This window comes from Lissotriton helveticus, chromosome 4_1, assembly GCF_964261635.1.
Source record: "Lissotriton helveticus chromosome 4_1, aLisHel1.1, whole genome shotgun sequence".
In the NCBI taxonomy this organism is placed as follows: Eukaryota; Metazoa; Chordata; class Amphibia; order Caudata; family Salamandridae; genus Lissotriton; species Lissotriton helveticus.
Genome location: NC_136063.1, coordinates 1,508,715,056 through 1,508,729,090, shown reverse-complemented (window position 1 = coordinate 1,508,729,090; position 14,035 = coordinate 1,508,715,056).

Sequence of the window (14,035 nt, the reverse complement as noted above, 5' to 3'; positions counted from 1 at the left end):
TAATACCGTCCCATAAGAGTAACATCTCCAGATACCTCTTTTTGAGGGGACAAAAATGGATTTTCAAACTTTCGTCTGACATAACAGGGCTTAATGATCAGATACCTTGGAATACCTTGTAGTCATTGTATGGAAAGATCTGTTAATATCTTTGCCCAAATTCTTGCCGCGTTTTGGCAATTACATGACACATTACATTATAAGTTTGCATGTGTTAATATTCAGGGTCTCTATGTATTTTGTACACTGTAAAGCATGAGATATTATTTGAGTATTTCCCGCAACTTTGGGATCTTCCTATAATAAGTCATCTATAAACTTTAGGGAGATTTCCCATCGAGCAGTTGCTTCATGCACTTGGTTGCTTTTGGACCAATGACAATACACTGTTTGAAACTACCAAAATGGCTACAGTATAGTGATTGTGTAGTTTGCTGCTTTCTGCCCACAGCTTTTGGACTTGGGTTTACCCTTAATCTACAGCTTAATTAATCGTGACTTTTACTAGTCTATTTTTGACAATGTAAGGTTGGCTCCATTGTAACATCAAAGTTCGATGTTTTGGAATCACCAGCGCCTGTATGCCATCATCTTGTAAACTTCGTGTTAATATCAGCTTCCAGCTTAGAAGCACACTTGAGGGTATTGCTTTGTCAGGGGGCCCGAGTTTACAGGGATAAAAAGGCTTTAATTCGTGAGCGTGTACAGCAACATTCACGGATGCCGTCGGAACTACAAGCATGGCCGCAGTGACGTCATGCTGTAGTTCCGTGGATTGATCCTAACGCCCGGATATTGTTCAAACTAGCAGCGGCGGCGCCTCCAATGTCCACCAGTATTTTAGTAAGTTTAATGGAGGGACAATACAATATGGCCCCATTAAGAACTAATATAAACCATAAACAAGAGGAAACATAGCGTTTTAAAGCAAATTGTTCGTTGGAGGTGGTTCGATCGCAAAGTAGTTCCCTTCGAATATTTGTATTTATACGCTCATTTTGGCCACACAAATGCCTCCCCCAAGCCTCAGGTAAGGTTGGTGGCACCGACGGACAGGTGAGAAGGGACTTATTAGAGTTATCCTGGTGATATGGGCCACTTTCTGTTTTTAACTTGTTAGTAGGCTAGATCAGGCTTCATTTGTCCGATAAGTTTGATACAAACAACATCGTGTAATCAACTTTTAGTGTAACCATGTAGATACCGTTGTTGTATGCTTTTGAAGATTTAGATAGGCATATCTGCTATGACAGTCTGAGTGGTAGCGACCAGTGTTTGGTGGTCGTTTTTGCCATTGAATACAATTGTGGACAATCGGATATATTGAGCAGCAGAGACAGGCACCGTTAGACTGTACTGATTATATTGAGCTTCGATGCTTTCCCTTGCTCACAAACCTTTTGTTCCATAGAGCGGGGCCTCGTATACCTGAGCACGGTCCAGGTGAGGTGAGGTCCAGTCCCCTGTCATTTTGGGTGAGCAGTGATTTTAATAACACCTTATGATTTATGTATGAGATATTGTGAGTATATGTGTGTGCAATAGCGTCAACAGCTTTGTATCAACATGAGTAATAGGTGTACAATTTCCCCTTAGATCATGCTGAGTATCCATTCGACAAGGAGGATTTGTACTCAAATGTAGGTACAGGTTGTATCGTTCCTACTTTCACTTTCTTTCTGATTTTTCACTAATTAGTATGGTGTAAAACAAGTTTTTCATTTCTCACAGATGTGTTACAGTAGCAACATTTGAGAGCAGTGGCCCTGATGAAAGCCAAGGGACGTTTAGCCCACTAGGCAGAAACATGGCGGCCCTATTATTGACAGTCATTTTTTCCATACTGTCTTTTGCACTGTTCCTGTTCTTTTAATTAGGGGATGTGTGTTGTTCCTAATAAAGAGGTGTTTTCGACACATCACCCTATTTTAGATTCACCACATTTTTGTTATGTTGCACTGCATTCTCACCACCTTCAACCATCACTAACTGGCCAACAATTGATGGTTCACAACACACTGTGGACTTGATTCAATATTAACAACTTACTGTTCGGCATGGGGTCTAGATGATCTGAAGACCGGCCAGGTCACAGTGTGGACGACCAAATGATATGACTGATCACTTGGTTCGTTTGATGGTTATCCACAATTAGATGTTCTGGATTTTGGTGACCAGTTTGTCATTGTTTTCTCTTTTCACACATATTACTCACATTCTCTCACTTTACTAAATAGTGACTATAGCACTCACTGACATAGCATATTTCATGCCAGCGTGGCCAATCTTATTTGGCCAATAGACCTTACAAGTTCTGTTCTGTTTTTCATAGCATGTAACTGGGGAAGCAAACTTGTAATAGGTCTTTAAACTTTTCTTCCCTTTGACCCTCCCTCTCCCGGTTTTGTGTATCAGTTTAGAGCAGCTGTTCGGCTGCGGGTCATTTTAGAGATATGATTACTTCATTTAGTCATTCCAGTTATGGTTTTTCTGAACTGTAGTTAGAAGAAGCTTCGGTGGTTAGAAGCGGTCCCTGCCAGCGCAGTTCGTACCTATTCATTAGCATACAACTTTCTAGTTTCATTAATATCATGGCAGAAATAAGTGGCCTAGCGTATGACGAATCCACATATCAGTCCATCTTGGACAGCATGCCGAGCATGCTTGACATAACACCTACAATAACTAGTGTCCCGAGTGATGACTGGACGAAAGTCCTAGTATTGAAAAAATCATATTCTTGCACCATAGTTCATGGGATAGCTATGGCTGAATACTTAAGGGCCAGCTGTGCACCTCCTGGCCTGATCGTTGCCAACGCACCACGCCTGTTTTTACAGGACAAAGCCTTTCTCAAAGATTGGTCTTTGATAGCCTGGAGGTGCACCAGAGATTGGATGATCCTGATTATTAGTACAGCGAAGAGAATAGCTGATAATATCCTAATAGAGATTCAGGTCCTTGAAGCCTCAATCAAAGCAACCATTACACCAACATTATTCAAAAGACAACACGATGAGTCCAACAAGAACATGAGAGAATTTAAAGACATCATCTTACAGACTAAACTTGACAAACTCAAAAAGGATTTGTCCAAGTTTAAACATGAGCGAGTATACCCCTACACAAGTGAGAATTACACTCCCCCCACATTTAGGAATAATGGCAAACGGTTTCGGTCTAACTACTCGGGCTACAGCTCAGACAGTAGTGACACAGACAATACTTATCCATCCCAATTCCAACAGAGGGGTCGGGCCGGGGCAACAGAGGCTTCTCATATGGGAATCAGCCACCGAGCAATTTCCAACAATGGTGGCCACCCACGCCTTGGGGTTATCCACCACAACGAACTTGCTCGACGAATCCCCCTGGCAATTAGGTGCCTTAAGGTTAGGCTGCGTATTCTGCGCTTTAAGGACTGCGCGATTCTGCGCTAACGCAGTGATTTTAAAACTGCTTGCATAGCGCTGCATTTTTCTTTTGCATTTGTAATTTTAAATTGACTCTACCTTGTGTGCCTTAGCGCTTCTCCTGGCCCCTCACTTGCACGTTAAAAATTACCTTAGCACCGCTGTTTTGCGGGCCCGGTTCTGGGGTGGTGAGGGAGCGCCATATTGGTGTAACTACTGAAGCCTGACGCCGCCATATTGGTGCGGGTCGTGGCGCCTGGTTCTCTTTACTTCCGCCGGCCTACTTAAAGCTCCACTTTTCTCAACGCGCAGCGGGGATGCGCAAGGTGGCGCCTTCTCTGTGCCTGAGTCGTGCCAGAGTCCTGCCCGTCTGCGCCCGTCAGCGTTCTGGCAGCAGACGGGGCAGGACGGCTGGCTGGCTCTTTCTTTTGGCTGGTATCTTACTTTTATTAGTTTTAATAATGTGTTACTTTTATTCATCAGAGACCCTTTCCAATCTCCGTCCTCCGGTAGGTCGCTGCCACTCTGTTTTTCCGGGCCGTCGTGTCCTTAGAAAAGGTTGTCAGGTTTGTGGTTGGCGGGCTCCTATATATAATAAACCAAAACATATTCATCCTTCGATTACTATCACTTGCCTACTTCTTAATACACGTTCTCTAGGCTGTCATGCGCTAGATATATGGAATTTGCTCGATAATTCCGATATATCCTGCCTTTTTCTCACCGAGACATGGCTGAGTGATACCTCGGCCCCTGACTTAGCCAACGCCATCCCACCTAATTATTCTATCATTAGGAGGGATAGAACATCTGGGCGCGGGGGCGGTGTAGCTATTATAGTTAACAACCAGTTGCACTGCACTACCTTTCCGGTAGACAATATTCAGGACACCGAGGCGCTCGGTTTCACTCTTCATTTGTCTCCTCATCAAGCTTGTACCGGTATTCTGGCATATCGTACCCCCGGTCCTTTAGGCTCTTTTTTGGATGAACTACAGGTAGCACTTTCTGTCCCATGTCTTAAATCTGAACATTGTCTATTTTTGGGCGATTTAAACATACACATGGACGAGGCTACAAATCCTGACACTATGAAACTCATGGAGGTTACAGCAACATTAGGACTTACTCCTTTCATTCATGATTCCACACACAATAAGGGCCATATCTTGGACCAAGTTTTTTCCACCGCTCCGATCAACGCACTTGTCCCTCAACCGGTATTATGGTCGGATCATTTCTTAATCACTTTTAGTCTTTCAGGTGTCCCTCCCTCTAGACTTAATCCCACTTCCTTTGCTAAACGTTTTTCCAGGCCTTTTCATTTGTTATCTCAAGAGACGTTACTTCAGGCCTTGGCACGTTCACCTTGCACTTTATCTGGTAATGTGGAAGTCGACCTACCTCTTTACACGGAATGGCTCACAACCATATTGGCGGATCTCGTGCCTGAGAAAGCCTCTAAACCCGGAAACAAACGTCCTTCCGCTCCTTGGTTTTCATCTCAGCTTAGAGAAGCTCGTCAAAACTGCAAGAGAGCAGAAAGAACCTGGAGGAAAGACTACAATCCTCTTGAGAGAGAAAAGTTTAAAAACTTAACCAGATCCTATCACAAGATGATTTGGAGTGGGAAAAAATCCTATCTTGAACGTCGGATAGACGAATCTGATAATTCCTGTAAGGAGATTTTTAAAATTGTTAAGGACTTCACTTCTCCATATTTAGGCATCTCTGCTCAGTCTCATTCCAAACCTTGGCTGAATGAACTTGCACATTATTTTATAGACAAAATAACCTCTATCCAAGCAGCTCTTGCAACTCATTCCAAACAGCCTCTGGGTACTGATCTTGATGCCTTCTCCTCTGTAAATCCCACTCTTTGGGAATTCCCGCAGTTAAGTCTTGCTGCCTCATTAGACCATTTGACAGGCTTGAAATCGGGCTCCCCTCTAGATCCCTGCCCGGTCTCTTGTCTCAACAAAATAGCCCCTGTGCTAAATAGCCCCATTAATTCCATTCTTAATTCCTCATTGTCTTCTGGCATAGTCCCTCAGGCTTGGAAGAGCGCTCTTATTCTTCCACTAATAAAAAAACCAACTTTGGATCCCATCATACATGCCAACTATAGGCCTATTTCTCTCCTCCCTGCTCTGGCGAAGGTGGCGGAAAGACACGTGCACCGATCTATCTCTGATTTCATCGAGAATAACAACTTGTTGCACAGTACTCAATCTGGGTTTCGTGCGAACTACAGCACAGAGACCGCATTACTTGAAGCCACCACCGCCATCAGAGAGGTTTTAGATTCGGGAGGTAAGGCCATGTTGGTCATGTTAGACTTGTCGGCGGCGTTCGACACCGTTCCCCATGATACCCTCCTAACTCGACTCTGGGATTGTGGTCTTAGGGGGACGGTGTGGAACTGGCTCAAATCATTTCTAGCCAGCCGTCGACAAACGATCTGGGCGCCACCTCACTCCGCAGCCATGACAACCCTGGAAGTGGGGGTCCCTCAGGGGTCTATTCTTAGTCCCCTGCTTTTTAACATCTTTATGGCCCCCCTTGCAGAGGTTGCGGAGTCGTTTGGCGCTCAGATCGTGTCTTACGCTGATGACACCCAGCTCTTGTTCACTCAGAACAAGAACGAGGTGTTTGATGGGACCCGTATCAGAGGCTGCTTAGAAGCAGTCTTTGATTGGTTCAAAAGACACGGCCTGAAATGCAACTCCGATAAATCGGAGCTGCTTTTTTTTGGGTGTGTCTCTGAGCCAAACTGGAAAAGTTGGTGGCCACAGGATTTGTTCCCTCCTGCTAATGCTAGTACCAAGGCTAAAAACCTTGGTATTATTGTTGACAATGAGTTGACTTTTGGACCTCAAATAGCCTGTCTTGCGGGGAAATGTTTTGGAATCCTGCGGATGCTCAGGAAATTTCTCCCCTTGATTTCATCGAAGGGTTATTGTCCAAGCACTTGTTGGGTCGCGCCTGGACTATGCCAACGCCCTCTATTTAGGTCTCCCTAAATATCTTGTAAGGAGACTCCAGGTTGTCCAAAATTCAGCTGCTAGGGCTATCTATGGACTCCCTAGACGAGCCAGTGCCTCTAACTTGCTGAAGGAATTGCACTGGCTCCCCATAGCCAAGAGGGTTCTTTTTAAAAGTCTGACGCTAACCTACAAGGCCCTTCATGACTCGGGTCCTAGGTATATTAGAAAGCGTCTTGCTCTCTATAAACTGAGCAGAGCTTTGCGATCTGCCTCCTTGTCTAAAATGGTCGTTTCATCCATCAAACGAACCAGACAAGGGGGGCGTTCTTTTCAGTACCTGGCCCCGCGCGCTTGGAATGAACTTCCTATTGTTCTCAGACAGGCCCCCAGTCTGATGTCTTTCAGAAAGGCATTAAAAACTTGGCTTTTTACTAGTGAATTGTGATGTTCTTTTTTTGCAGTTATGTTTCCTTTCCATTAAAGGTCCTCTTCGCCAAAGCGCCGGGACACTCCTATGGGAGTAGCCTTTGCGCTATAGAAGAACCCAATTAACATAACATAACATAACATAACCACTCGCATATCCACCGCCCCCCTGGACATTTCCAAGGGTTTCCTAATGCCTTTAATACACAACCTTTTTTTAGGGTTTGGCGCACGCAGGACAAGGGGCAGGCGTCGGACTTCACAACAACAACAACCAGGGGTCCAGTGGTCGGATCAAACCGGCCCCCATATAGGGACCCGAGTCAGACAGCAAAAAACCTGCAGCAAGCAGGGATATCCGCCAATCCACTCTCGTAGTGAATCTATCAACCAAGATCTTAACCCCCATTGAAGATTCAGTACTAAACAAAGGATTGGGCTACGTGTTGACTAACAGAGGAGATCCTTTCACGCTTCAATGTGAACTGAATCAATTCTATAGGAAATTGAAATTGCATTTTTTCTTCAAAAATAAGACTGATGATTCAGAATCTGTTCACGATGTGAACACAGGTCTCAAAACAAAATCCAAGTTTGTACCTCCTGCACACACTGTACCGCCACAGATTTTAGCTTTCAAGCAAGCTGTTAATGAAGAAATCTCAAGACTATGGAAGACACCAGACAAGTCCTTTCAAAATGTATCAGCACTTGAACAAAAGGCCTTAAAAAGCTTGTCGGATGACCAGCTTATAACAATAAAGCCTGCTGATAAAGGTGGCTCGATCGTTATTCTGAATACCATCGACTACCGTTCGGAATGTTTAAGACAACTGGAAGATAGGCGAGCATATTTGCCCTTACAGGAAGATCCCACTGTCGATCTGGTAACACGCATAAAAGTCTTGGTGGAAGAAGCCTTAGCTGAGGGATGGATCACCCCCAATGAAGGGTCTTTTCTGATAACTGAGTTTCCGGTCATGCCATATTTTTACCTTCTTCCAAAGGTACATAAACAACAGCGACCTCCCCCAGGGAGACCTATTATCTCTGGGCTGGGTTCAGTTTTAGAACGCCTGTCTACCTTTGTAGATTTCTTTCTGAGGCCAATTGTGCAGAAGATGCCGACCTACCTCCAAGATACCAAAGATGTCTTGAGGGTACTTCCAAAGATTGATTTTGACCCTGAGAGAGACCTATTGGTCTCTTTTGACGTTGAGTCACTATATGCTTCGATCCCCAGGATGAAACTCTTGAGGTTATATCATCCATACTGGGGGACAACATTGGGGATAGTATCACTCCGATTGCCTTCATTATGGCTCTAGCGACACTGGCCATGAAAGAGAATTTCTTCCGCTTCGAGGACTAAATATACTTACAGACCTCGGGAACCAGCATGGGCAGCGTTTTCGCGCCGAGCCTAGCGAACTTGTACGTTCACCAATTCGAACAACAGCACGTACTAGCACCTACCAACCCATTTCGAGCGTCGATAAAATGGTGGAAACGCTATATCGGCGACGTGTTGGTTGTGTGGCAAGGTAGCCTTGAATCAGTGAGTGAGTTCCACCTATGGCTCAATAGCAGGAACCAATTCCTGAAATTTACATATGAGGCTCATAAGGAGAGGTTGTCCTTTCTTGACCTCTCCATTTTTGTTACGTCTACAGTCTTGCACAGGGAACTGTACAAGAAGCCAATGGCAAGAAACTCATTACTCTTGTATGGGAGTCATCACCCAAAATCCCTACGGGATAACTTACCATATGGTCAGTTCCTCCGAGTTCGGAGGAACTGTTCTAGGGTAGAAGATTTTAAGACTCATGCAGAGAATCTTTCTTCTCAACTACTGGATCGACAATACCCGCGACCCTTGATTAAACGTTCCCAACGTGCTTTTAACAAAAATCCTGAGGCACTCTTAGAACCACCGATACCTAAAATGCCCACTCATAGACTAACTCTGGTTAGCACTTTCAACACCAGGAGCAACACACTACAAAAAATCATTAGGAAACATTGGCGCATCCTTAATCATGGCCATGAAAAAATTGCATTACCCATTTTTGCCTTCAAAAGATCAAACAGTATTCGGGATCGTCTAGTTCACATGCGCCCTAAAGAGATACCAAAGAGAGTACTTGGTACTTTATGGGACTTACCACCTGTAGTTGGTCACCATCCATGCGGCAATTGCTCCGTCTGCCCTCAAACCAAACACTCTACTGAGATAAACATAGGCACAGACAGACCCTGGTCACAAACTCACTTTAGTAATTGTAATAGTGAGAATCTTATATATCTACTGACCTGTCCATGTTCCTATCAATATGTAGGAATGACCACTCGCAAGGTGCGGACACGTATGCTCGAACACAAGAGCTCCATTCGCTGCAGAAAAACTATGAAACGCCTTACCAGGCATTTCCTTGAGAAATTTCATGGGGAATCGGATTTTCAATGGACGGTCTTTGATAAGCCGTTAATACCGTCCCATGTGAGTAACATCTCCAGATACCTCTTTTTGAGGGGACAAAAATGGATTTTCAAACTTTCGTCTGACATAACAGGGCTTAATGATCAGATACCTTGGAATACCTTGTAGTCATTGTATGGAAAGATCTGTTAATATCTTTGCCCGAATTCTTGCCGCGTTTTGGCAATTACATGACATATTACATTATAAGTTTGCATGTGTTAATATTCAGGGTCTCTATGTATTTTGTACACTGTAAAGCATGAGATATTATTTGAGTATTTCCCGCAACTTTGGGATCTTCCTATAATAAGTCATCTATAAACTTTAGGGAGATTTCCCATCGAGCAGTTGCTTCATGCACTTGGTTGCTTTTGGACCAATGACAATACACTGTTTGAAACTACCAAAATGGCTACAGTATAGTGATTGTGTAGTTTGCTGCTTTCTGCCCACAGCTTTTGGACTTGGGTTTACCCTTAATCTACAGCTTAATTAATCGTGACTTTTACTAGTCTATTTTTGACAATGTAAGGTTGGCTCCATTGTAACATCAAAGTTCGATGTTTTGGAATCACCAGCGCCTGTATGCCATCATCTTGTAAACTTCGTGTTAATATCAGCTTCCAGCTTAGAAGCACATTTGAGGGTATTGCTTTGTCAGGGGGCCCGAGTTTACTGGGATAAAAAGGCTTTAATTTGTGAGCGTGTACAGCAACTTTCACGGATGCCGTCGGAACTACAAGCATGGCCGCAGTGACGTCATGCTGTAGTTCCGCGGATTGATCCTAACGCCAGGATCTTGTTCAAACTAGCAGTGGCGGCGCCTCCAATGTCCACCGGATTTTAGTAAGTTTAATCGAGGGACAATACAATATGGCCCGATTAAGAACTAATATAAACCATAAACAAGAGGACACATAGCGTTTTAAAGCAAATTGTTCGTTGGAGGTGGTTCGATCGCAAAGTAGTCCCCTTCAAACATTTGTATTTATACACTCATTTTGGCCACACAAATGCCTCCCCAAGCCTCAGGAAAGGTTGGTGGCACCGACGGACAGGTGAGAAGGGACTTATTAGAGTTATCCTGGTGATATGGGCCACTTTCTGTTTTTAACTTGTTAGTAGGCTAGATCAGGCTTCATTTGTCCGATAAGTTTGATACAAACAACATCGTGTAATCAACTTTTAGTGTAACCATGTAGATACCGTTGTTGTATGCTTTTGAAGATTTAGATAGGCATATCTGCTATGCCAGTTTGAGTGGTAGCGACAAGCGTTTGGTGGTCGTTTTTGCCATTGAATACAATTGTGGACAATCGGATATATTGAGCAGGAGAGACAGGCACCGTTAGACTATACTGATTATATTGAGCTTCGATGCTTTCCCTTGCTCACAAAGCTTTTGTTCCACAGAGCGGGGCCTCGTATACCTGAACACGGTCCAGGTGAGGTGAGGTCCAGTCCCCTGTCATTTTGGGTGAGCAATGATTTTAATAACACCTTATGATTTATATATGAGATATTGTAAGTATATGTGTGTGCAATAGCGTCAACAGTTTTGTATCAACATGAGTAATAGGTGTACAATTTCCCCTTAGATCATGCTGAGTATCCATTCGACAAGGAGGATTTGTACTCAAATGTAGGTACAGGTTGTATTGTTCCTACTTTCACTTTCTTTCTGAATTTTCACTAATTAGTATGGTGTAAAACAAGTTTTTCATTTCTCACAGATGTGTTACAGTAGCAACATTTAAGAGCAGTAGCCCTGATGAAAGCCAAGGGACGTATAGCCCACTAGGCAGAAACATGTTGGCCCTATTATTGACAGTCATTTTTTCCATACTGTCTTTTGCACTGTTCCTGTTCTTTTAATTAGGGGATGTGTGTTGTTCCTAATAAAGAGTAGTTTTCGACACATCACCCTATTTTAGATTCACCACAAATGTTTGTTATGTTGCACTGCATTCTCACCACCTTCAACCATCACTAACTGGCCAACAATTGATGGTTCACAACACACTGTGGACTTGATTCAATATTAAGAACTTACTGTGCGGCATGGGGTCTAGATGATCTGAAGACCGGCCAGGTCACAGTGTGGACGACCAAATTATATGACTGATCACTTGGTTCGTTTGATGGTTATCCACAATTAGATGTTCTGGATTTTGGTGACCAGTTCGTGATTGTTTTCTCTTTTCACACATATTACTCACATTCTCCCACTTTACTAAATAGTGACTGTAGCACTCACTGACATAGCATATTTCATGCCAGCGTGGCCAAACTTATTTGGCCAATAGACCTTACAAGTTCTGTTCTGTTATTTGAAAAGGGCCTAAAGCAAATATTATGGACACAGACAACATACTTCATTTAATAAATGTATACTTCTTAATGAGTCTTGCCGAATAGCGATTAGAATTTAGCACTGAAAGGTTTGCTATCATGAAGGGCTTTTATGTTGATCACACAACTTTTTGCTGAGGACAAATTGCTTTTAAGGATTGATAATATTTCTGAGAAGCCACTATGTTGGCAGTCTGCTACTTGGATAAAAAAGACAGCAAATTCTCATGGAGTCGAAATATTCCTTTCTTCATAGAGAGAGCTGAAAATGATACTTTTAAGTGATTATCAAAACATTTATTAAAAAAATATACTCACACTTTGTGACTGTAAGTGAGAGAAAACGCACGAGAATCTTCTCACCACTTTACATATACAAATTTCAGTAATTGATCACACGGTCCAACATATGAATATATTAATGAGAAAACTAAAAGCACACTATCAAGCTCTCAATGAATATAAAACAAATTTTCAAACAACTAAAACTGTTAATGTGAATAACCACAGTTATCAAATGACCAACAACCTTTAAGGTCCATACACCATAAAAGAATGATGAGCAGGTTCACAATATAATGGGCATTAGTAACTCAATGCACAACACATCACAGTACCTGCCTCAAATCGTGTACACTGGAGCAGAAAAATATACAATATTGCTGCATTCCACGGACCTTCAACACAGAATAGGACTATAATAGCACTCCTGGTATTTATTTCACAAAGTTGTATTCCTATTTAACCAACTGAGCAAATACCATCCAGAATTGAATAGTGGTAGAAATAAGTCCCCTGAAGGGCCATGTCTTTAGGTCTGATCCACTATGATTTTACTATGGCATACTCTTGTAGCGCTTCTGGTGTGCTTGCGATTTCCAGCAGGAAGGTAGAAGTGCTACTTGAGTGAGACCCATCTACCCATAACAAAATTTGTGGGGCATATTTACAAGCCTCTTGCGCCACTTTTGCGTTATTTGTAACATGGGAAAAGTGACGTACAGGTGGCGCAAGGGGCTTGTAAATAAGCCCCTTTGTGTTTAGAATATTGAGGGCATCTCCCACACTGTATTGCCCTTTTTACGTTAGGATAGGCACTCTGGTTTCTTTAATTTTTTTAGTTAAATACTTTTTATTGATATGAAAAGAGAGTAGAAAAGTTACATTTGGCATAAGATGAAGAAAGAGCATAATAAAGTTATCATGTTCACAAATGTACAATAGTAAAAAATAACCTTATCTGAATGCCGAAAGTACCTAAAGAGAAATAACCTTATGCATTAAAAATAAATAAGAAAGAATTAAGGGTACATAACAAAGCAAATAATGATATGAGCGTTTTTTTACAGTGGAGAATGGGAAAGAAAAGAGGGAGAGAAAGAGGGAGTGAAAAGAAGAAGGGAGGCGGGAAGATAGTAAAGAGTGGTTAGTGTAAAGAAGGGAGTGAAGATAAAGAAAAAGTAAAAGGAAGCCAGAGTAAATTGGAATTGATTTTCTGAGATAATGTTAACGCTGAAACAATAGAAATTCCATGCTCATTACAAATAAGATTCCACCATGTTGATGTACAAACTTTAGAATTATCTTTTCAGCAAGGTAAAATAACTTTAAAAACAAGAGCAATAAAAAGATAGAGTAGTTTCAGCTTCAAATAGGAGTCAAGAAAATCATCAGACATGGATCCAAGAAAAAACATTTTGAATTGATAATGGAATACAACATTGAAATATATTTGAAGACGTAGACCAAATGGAAGTCCAGAATTTAAAAATATTAGGGCAGTAATACATTAAATGTAACAGTGTGCCATCGGATGAAAAAGAAGACCAACAAAGGGGAGAGGAAGAGGGATTAATCTTATGATTAAAAACGAGTGTGCGAACCGCTCTATTGTAGAGGAAAAAATAGGATTGAGTGATGTTAGCAGCTCTAGAAGTGGTAAAAAAATGTTGCCATCATTTATCCCATCTTTGAGTCAAGAGGGTAATTAGGAGGTCTTGTTCCCAGGCTAGTTCAACTGATGATTTCTGTCTATCAGTTATAGGGGTAGTTAAAAGTTTGTATATAAATGAAGCTTTGGGACAAGGGACAAAAGTCAGAGGAGATATTGTACAAAGGGGTCAGGGGGTAAATGGAATGAGGTCATCAGGAAAATCTTTGAATATTAGAAATGATTGAAGTTCCAGTGCTATATGTGCAGTTTGTGATATATATGATGAGGGTAAGTTATAGCGTTCTTGTAAGGTTGTAAAAGGTATGATAGAGTTATGGAATACCAGTTGGTGGACATAGAAAATATCCTTTCCTTTCCAGTGTTTGAAATAGAAAGATTTGTGGCGAAACGTAATAAAGGTATTGTACCAAATGGAAGAGGC